Consider the following 7,500-nt stretch of genomic DNA (forward strand, 5'->3'; position numbering starts at 1 on the left):
CGCATGATCGTGGGGCACCCGGCGCTAAATCATTCGTAGACGACCTGATTCTGGGTCAGGGTTTCGTACGTAGCAGAGCAGCTCCCTCGCTGCGATCTATTGAGAATCAGCCCTCGACACAAGCTTTTGTCGCTCTCCCGCTTTTCTTCCTTCTCGCACGCGAGCGGGCCGTCCCGGCGCCGCGGCGCGCGGGCGCTGCGGCGCGCGGGCGCGGCGCGCCTCCTCCTCCTCGTCCGAGGTGGGGTCTCTCTGGGCGGGCCGGGGCCGACAGGGGGCCCCGGTTGCGCGGGCGGGCGGGCGCCCGCGCTAGCGCGGTCCGCCTTCGCGCCCTCCTCCGCGCGGGTCCCAGGCCCGACACGCGGAGTCCGGGGGCCGAGGCAGCGGGCGAAGGGCCGCGTGCCGCCGGCGCGCTCCGGGCGCGGGGGCGCAGAGAGAGAGAGAGAGGCCCCGCCGGGCCGCGCGCGGCCTGGACTTCCCTCCGTGCGGGTCCCAGGCCCGATACACGGGGCGGGGGCTTGGCCGCGCGGGCGGCGGCGGGTCTCCCCGCAGCGCGCGCGGGCGCGCTGGCAGGGAGCCCGTCGGCCGTCGTCTCCGGGCGCGGGGGTAGACCTGGTGTCCGGGCCGTGGATGGGCGCGGCGCGCGCGGTGACCCGGCCGGCGGCGGGCCCTCGGGCTCGTGGCGGGGGCCGGGTAGACCAGGTCTCGTCGCGCGGACTTGGTCGGGCCGGCGACGGGGGCCGAGCGGGCCTTCCCGCGCCGCCGCCCCGCCGGGCCGGGCGCCGGGGGTAGACGTGTTGCCGCGGCCGGCCTTGGGCCTTGAGCCGGAGCCCCGGGGGTAGACCTGTTGGCCGCGGCCGGCCTTGGGCCTTGAGCCGGAGCCCCGGGGGTAGACCTGTTGGCCGCGGCCGGCCCTTACCTCCGGCGGCCCCGGGGCAGACCTGTTGTCCCCGGCCGGTCTCGGAGCTCCGGGGTAGACCTGCTGTCCCCGGCTGGCCTTCGCCTACGGCCGCCTCGCCCGTGGGTAGACCTGCTGTCCCCGGTCGGAGGTCCTCGGCGCTCCGGGGGTAGACCTGTTGTCCCCGGCCGGCCTCGGAGCCCCGGGGGTAGACCTGTTAGCCGCGGCCGGCCCTTACCTCCGGCGGCCCCGGGGCAGACCTGCTGTCCCCGGCCGGAGGTCCTCGGAGCTCCGGGGGTAGACCTGTTGGCCGCGGCCCGGGCCCTTACCTCGGGGGGCCGGGCAGACCTGCTGTTCCCGGTCGGAGGTCCTCGGACCTGTTGTCCCCGGCTGGCCTTCGCCTACGGCCGCCTCGCCCGTGGGTAGACCTGCTGTCCCCGGCCGGAGGTCCTCGGCGCTCCGGGGGTAGACCTGTTGTCCCCGGCCGGCCTCGGAGCCCCGGGGGTAGACCTGTTGGCCGCGGCCGGCCCTTACCTCCGGCGGCCCCGGGGCAGACCTGTTGTCCCCGGCCGGTCTCGGAGCTCCGGGGTAGACCTGCTGTCCCCGGCTGGCCTTCGCCTACGGCCGCCTCGCCCGTGGGTAGACCTGCTGTCCCCGGTCGGAGGTCCTCGGCGCTCCGGGGGTAGACCTGTTGTCCCCGGCCGGCCTCGGAGCCCCGGGGGTAGACCTGTTAGCCGCGGCCGGCCCTTACCTCCGGCGGCCCCGGGGCAGACCTGCTGTCCCCGGCCGGAGGTCCTCGGAGCTCCGGGGGTAGACCTGTTGGCCGCGGCCCGGGCCCTTACCTCGGGGGGCCGGGCAGACCTGCTGTTCCCGGTCGGAGGTCCTCGGACCTGTTGTCCCCGGCTGGCCTTCGCCTACGGCCGCCTCGCCCGTGGGTAGACCTGCTGTCCCCGGCCGGAGGTCCTCGGCGCTCCGGGGGTAGACCTGTTGTCCCCGGCCGGCCTCGGAGCCCCGGGGGTAGACCTGTTGGCCGCGGCCGGCCCTTACCTCCGGCGGCCCCGGGGCAGACCTGCTGTCCCCGGCCGGAGGTCCTCGGAGCTCCGGGGGTAGACCTGTTGGCCGCGGCCCGGGCCCTTACCTCGGGGGGCCGGGCAGACCTGCTGTTCCCGGTCGGAGGTCCTCGGACCTGTTGTCCCCGGCTGGCCTTCGCCTACGGCCGCCTCGCCCGTGGGTAGACCTGCTGTCCCCGGCCGGAGGTCCTCGGCGCTCCGGGGGTAGACCTGTTGGCCGCGGCCGGCCTCGGAGTTCCGGGGTAGACCTGTTGTCCCCGGCTGGCCTTAGCCGACAGCCGCCTCGCCCGTGGGTAGACCTGCTGTCCCCGGTCGGCCTCCGCCCCCTGGCGGCCGAGCCCTCTGGCGTGCGCTTGGCTGAGGAGCCGTCCTCGATCGGACGCGCAGCACCCCCGCGGCCCGGGCCCGCGAGCCCGTGCGAGGCGGGCGGCCCGCACGACCGGCAGGCTCGTGCCCGCTCCAGGGGGCGCGCGCAGCGGCTCGCACGCGCCCTTTCCTCCCGAAAGCCGGGAGGCGAAGGCGGCCGACTTTCGCCGCCAGCCGGACGCACGCCCGCCCCCCCCCCCCCCACCTCCCCCCCCCCCCCCCCACCCCCCCCCCCCCCCACCCCCGCAGACAGCCTGCCCGCCTCCCGCTGCCCCGACCGAAAGGGAAGGAGAGAGCCTTTGGGCGCCGGCGGCACTGCCGCCGCCCCCGTGGCCCGAGCGACGGCGGCCCGGCTCCCGGCTCGATTGCCGCATCGCTCGCTCCCTTCGGCCGCTCTCCCCGCTGCCGTCCTGCCGCGGGCTGGGCCGGGGCCAGGGGTGAGCGGGAGGGAAGGAAGGAACGCCATCAAACCAAAAGGCTCGGCGAGAGACGAACAGAAAGTTTCCCGGAGAAAGGGACGGTGCGCTAGGCATCCCGCCACCGCCCGCCCGCCCCGCCCCGCCTCTGCAGCAGGCTCTCGCCCTGCTGGCCGAACCTCCCGGCTGCCTCGGTGTCGGCCGGCTCCTCGCCCGCCCGCCCGCCCGCCCGCCGCTGCCGCTGCCGCTGCCGCTGCCGCTGCCGCTGCCGCTGCCGCTGCCGCTGTGCAAACAGGCCGATGGGAGCCCGGGGTGGGGGGGGAGAGGGCTTGAAAAGTCTGAAGGTGGCGCCAGGGCGTCTGAGGGGGGGAGGGCGGGGCGGCCCCAACCGTCATTGGGCGGAGGCCGGGAAAGTCTGCAGGCGGCAGCAGGGAGTCTGGGGGGGAGGGGGGGTGAGGGCGGGGCGGCCCCAACCGTCATTGGGCGGAGGCGAGGAAAGTCTGCAGGCGGCAGCAGGGAGTCTGAGGGGGGCAGGGCGGGGCGGCCCCCCAACCGTCGTGGCTGGCCGGGGGGGCGGCCGCGACAGGCAGGGCAGGGACCAGGGCAGGGACCAGGGCAGGCGCGGGGACGGGGACGGGGACGGGGACGGGGAGAGAGGGCACGCGAGAGGGCGCGTGCCTATGGGCGGGGGGGGGCGGTGTGGTGCTCTGAGAGAGCGGCATCGGGATGTGAGTGCGTGGAGCGGGTGTGTGTCCCCGTGTCTGTCTGTCGCTCTCTGTGCGGACAAGGGCCGGCGGCTTCGTGGTGCCGGCCACGGGCGCCTCGCCACCGAGCCCCCGCGGCCCCCCAGAGCCACGCCGAGTGCTGAAGACCTCTGCGGACCGTGAAAGAACCCGTCCGAAAGCGGCCGCCCGTGTGCCGGCGGCGGCTGCCCCGCCGCCGCCGCCGCCGCCGCCGCCTCCTCTCCCGGTGGGCGGGGCGGGGCGGGTCGAGCCGAGTCGCGGCGTGGGGGGGGCGGGCAGAAACCCAAGAAAAGCCAAAACCAAACCAAACAAACGACAAAAGAAAAAAACAAACAGACGGAAAAAAACAAAACAAACAAAACCCCACCAAACCAACCCCGGGGGGGGGAACCAAAACCAAACCCAACAATAAAAGCCCCCCAAAGAAACACCAAAAAAAGCCCCCACCAGCCCACCAACCGAACCACAAGCCACAAGCCCCACGCCCACTCCCCCCCCAAAAAGCCCCGAGATCTAGCATCAAACAAAAGCAAAGCAAAGCAAAGCAAAGCAAAGCAAAGCAAGGCAAGGCAAAGCAAAGGAAAAACAACAACAACAATACCAACCAGAAAACCCCCCACACACAAAACCCCCCCCCAAGAAAAAAATCCAAAAGAGAAAAAGCCCCAACCAAACAAAACCAAACAAAACCAAACAAAACCAAACCCAACCAAAAAAAAAAAAAAAAACCCCAAAAAAAAAAAAAAAAAAAAAAACAAAAACAAAAACAAAAACAACCAACAAAACCCAAAACCAAAAACCACCCCCACAACGCCCACCAAAAAAAAAAAAGCCTCCAAAAACCCCAAAACCTCGAAAATATGAATTGGTCTTAGAAATGGGGGGGGGGGGGGGGGGGGGGGGGGGCGGGGAAGGGGGCTTCATTGAGTGGGACAGGGCTGATAGAGCCGTCCGGCTCCGGGGCGTTACGAGGCCGTGAGCTGCCCCCGGCTGTGCAGGCTTGGCGGGGTCAGCGAGGCGCCCGAACCCCGGGCGGCGAGCGGAGAACAACAGGTCTACCCTAGCTCTGCAAGGACACCAGGTCTACCCCCGGCTCCGGGAGGGGACACCAGGTCTACCCCGGCTTCGGGAGGGCAGCCAACAGGTCTACCCCCGGCTTCGGGAGGGGACACCAGGTCTACCCCGGCTTCGGGAGGGCAGCCAACAGGTCTACCCCGGCTTCGGGAGGGCAGCCAACAGGTCTACCCCGGCTTCGGGGAGCCAACAGGTCTACCCCGGCTCCGGGAGGGGACACCAGGTCTACCCCGGTTCCGGGAGGGCAGCCAACAGGTCTACCCCGGCTTCGGGAGGGGACACCAGGTCTACCCCGGCTTCGGGGAGCCAACAGGTCTACCCCGGCTTCGGGAGGGGACACCAGGTCTACCCCGTCTTCGGGAAGGGAGCCAACAGGTCTACCCCCGGCTTCGGGAGGGGCCACCAGGTACTACCCCGGCTTCGGGAGGGGACAACAGGTCTACCCCGGCTTCGGGAGGGGACACCAGGTCTACCCCGTCTTCGGGAAGGGAGCCAACAGGTCTACCCCCGGCTTCGGGAGGGGACACCAGGTCTACCCCGGCTTCGGGAACGGACACCAGGTCTATCCCGGCGCCGGAGAGGACGCCAGGTCTACCCCGGCTCCCCGGGAGACACCAGGTCTACCCCGGCTCCGCGCCCGCCCAGGCTCGGCGCGGTCCCCGGGCGGCGGGCGCTGACGGATGACAACAGGTCTACCTCGTTCCGAAGGGACTTGGTCACATTTCGGCCGGCGCCGGGTAGACCTGTTGTCTCAGCCGGCTCCGGAAGTTCACCAAGGGGTCGCTGTTTTCGGCCGCCTCCCGCTACGTCATGCTAGGAGGCGGCCTGCGGCGGCGCTCCTTCCCGGTCGATTTTCATCGGTCCTCTTGGAGGCGCCGGCGGCCTTGGACTTATCTGTCCGTACTATGGGAGCGAGGTGACGGGCCGCGTCCCCGCAGGCAGGGTTCTCCGCGCCTGTGTCCGATGGCGGTGGGCTGGATTGGCCGCGCGTGCCGGTGGCGCCAGGGTTGGAGAGCACGCCGCCTAACCGAGGAACGAGTCGCGTGGCTTTGTTCCCGGTTCCGTCCGTGGTTGCCCCAGCGAGGTTTGGCGCAGTGTGGAGGGCCCCGAGGGAGAGAGATGTGGTGCGACCGATCGTGGGGCGCGAGAGAGACGTGTGTGGAGCCCGAAAGGGGCCGGTCCCCGCGGAGCCGAGAGAGAAGAGACCGAGGGCGAGCCGGGGGAAAGGGGCCGGTCCCCGCGGAGCCGAGAGAGAAGAGACCGAGGGCGAGCCGGGGGAAAGGGGCCGGTCCCCGCGGAGCCGAGAGAGAAGAGACCGAGGGCGAGCCGGGGGAAAGGGGCCGGTCCCCGCGGAGCCGAGAGAGAGAGTCGAAAAGCCGTGTGAGAGCCCCTCGCTGGCCGAGGTGAGGTGGAGAAAAGCCGTGAGCGTGTCCTGCTCCGGCCCGGCCCGGTGGCGGGCGAGGCGGCGGCGCCTCGTCCCTTGTGTGTGGCTCGGCCTTAAGCCGGGGCCCCGCTCGGCGGGCGCTTTTTAATTTTTTTCTATTTTGTTTTATTTCCCCCCCCCGGCAGTCGGAGGGTGGACGCGGCTGGGGTTTTTCCTGGCCCTTGCTCCAAGAGCCCCGAGGATGGCCCGCTCGGCCGAGGTGGCGGCGTCCCGTCCCCCGCTCCCGACCTGTTTGCCAGCGTGTCCGTGTCGGAAGGGCGGCGGGGGACGCGCAGTGGGACGCGCGGCCTGGCCTCGGCCTGCTGCGTCGCTTGAGGGGCTCGGCGACGGCAGTCGCCCGATGAGCCGGGGTGGCGCCACCGCCGTCCCCGGCCTGTGGTTTTTTTTTTTTTTTTTTTTTTTTTTTTGTTTCGGCGTTGTCCCCCTTCCTCGGCCTTAAGCCGGGGACCCGCGTAGCGGGCGGATTTTTCCAGGGGCAGAGGCCGGCCGCGGTGGCCGGCCTTGCCCTAGCACGGACCCGGAGCCCGACAGAGAGCCCCCCGGCATGTCGAGGGCGAGGCGGCGGCGCCTCGTCCTACCTCGCTTTGCGGGTGGTGCGGCTGAGCCGCTTCCGCCAGGGCAGGCTGGGTTTCCACCGGGGGTCCGTTCACGTTGCCTTTTTTTTTTTGTTAGCGAGCCGGCGTGCGGGCGGAGTGGGGGCTGCCCGGCCGGCCGTCGTTGACGGTCCCCCCCCCCCCCCCCTTTCCGGCGGCCTTAAGCCGCGGCACCCGAGAAGCCGCGCGACAAAGGTGCGCGGGCCACGCAAGCCAAGGTGTGCAGAGAGAGAGAGAGAGCGAGAGAGAGAGGGGCGAGATGCCGGTGGGTCGCCCCTCGGCCCGGGCCCGCGGCCCCTGTGGTTAGCACGGGTCCGTTGCCGAACGCGCGCGCCATGTGCCTTTTTATCGTGCCGTCCCCGCCCGGCTTTTTTTTTTTTTTTTTTTTTTGCCGGAGGGGAAGCCGACTGCCGCGTGGCGGGTGAAAGCCGGTGGCCCCGTGGGCACGGTCGGTGGCACTTTTCTCGCACGCTGGGATGGGTTCCCCGGGCGAAGGGGCCGAGTCCCCCAGCCCGGGCGGTCCCGTCCTGCTGTTGCCCCGCTAAGGGAACCGTTGTCGGGTGGCGGCACCCCCCCGTGCTCCTGTTGTGCCGTGACCGGCCCGCCGGCGTCGGCGGCCTCAGGCACGTTCAGTCCCGGGAGGCTCGGCGGCGCCAAGCCGCAGGAGGAGGAAGAGAGAGAGAAGGGCAGACCGAGAGAGCCTCTCGGGGACGGGGCCCTGGTCACGGTTTGCGCGTCTCCTTCGTCAGCCGCGCCTGATCGATGAGGCTTTTCGGGTCGCGTGGGAGAGGGCCCCCGGCGGGCCGGCTCTCTGCCGGGGCTTCTCTGTCATGGGGAAGCCACGGCGGGGGTCCGGTGATCGGGCAGGGCGGTCTCCTTTCCAGTTCGCTTCCCGTCGC

This window comes from Passer domesticus, unplaced genomic scaffold, assembly GCF_036417665.1.
Source record: "Passer domesticus isolate bPasDom1 unplaced genomic scaffold, bPasDom1.hap1 HAP1_SCAFFOLD_364, whole genome shotgun sequence".
NCBI lineage: Eukaryota > Metazoa > Chordata > Aves > Passeriformes > Passeridae > Passer > Passer domesticus.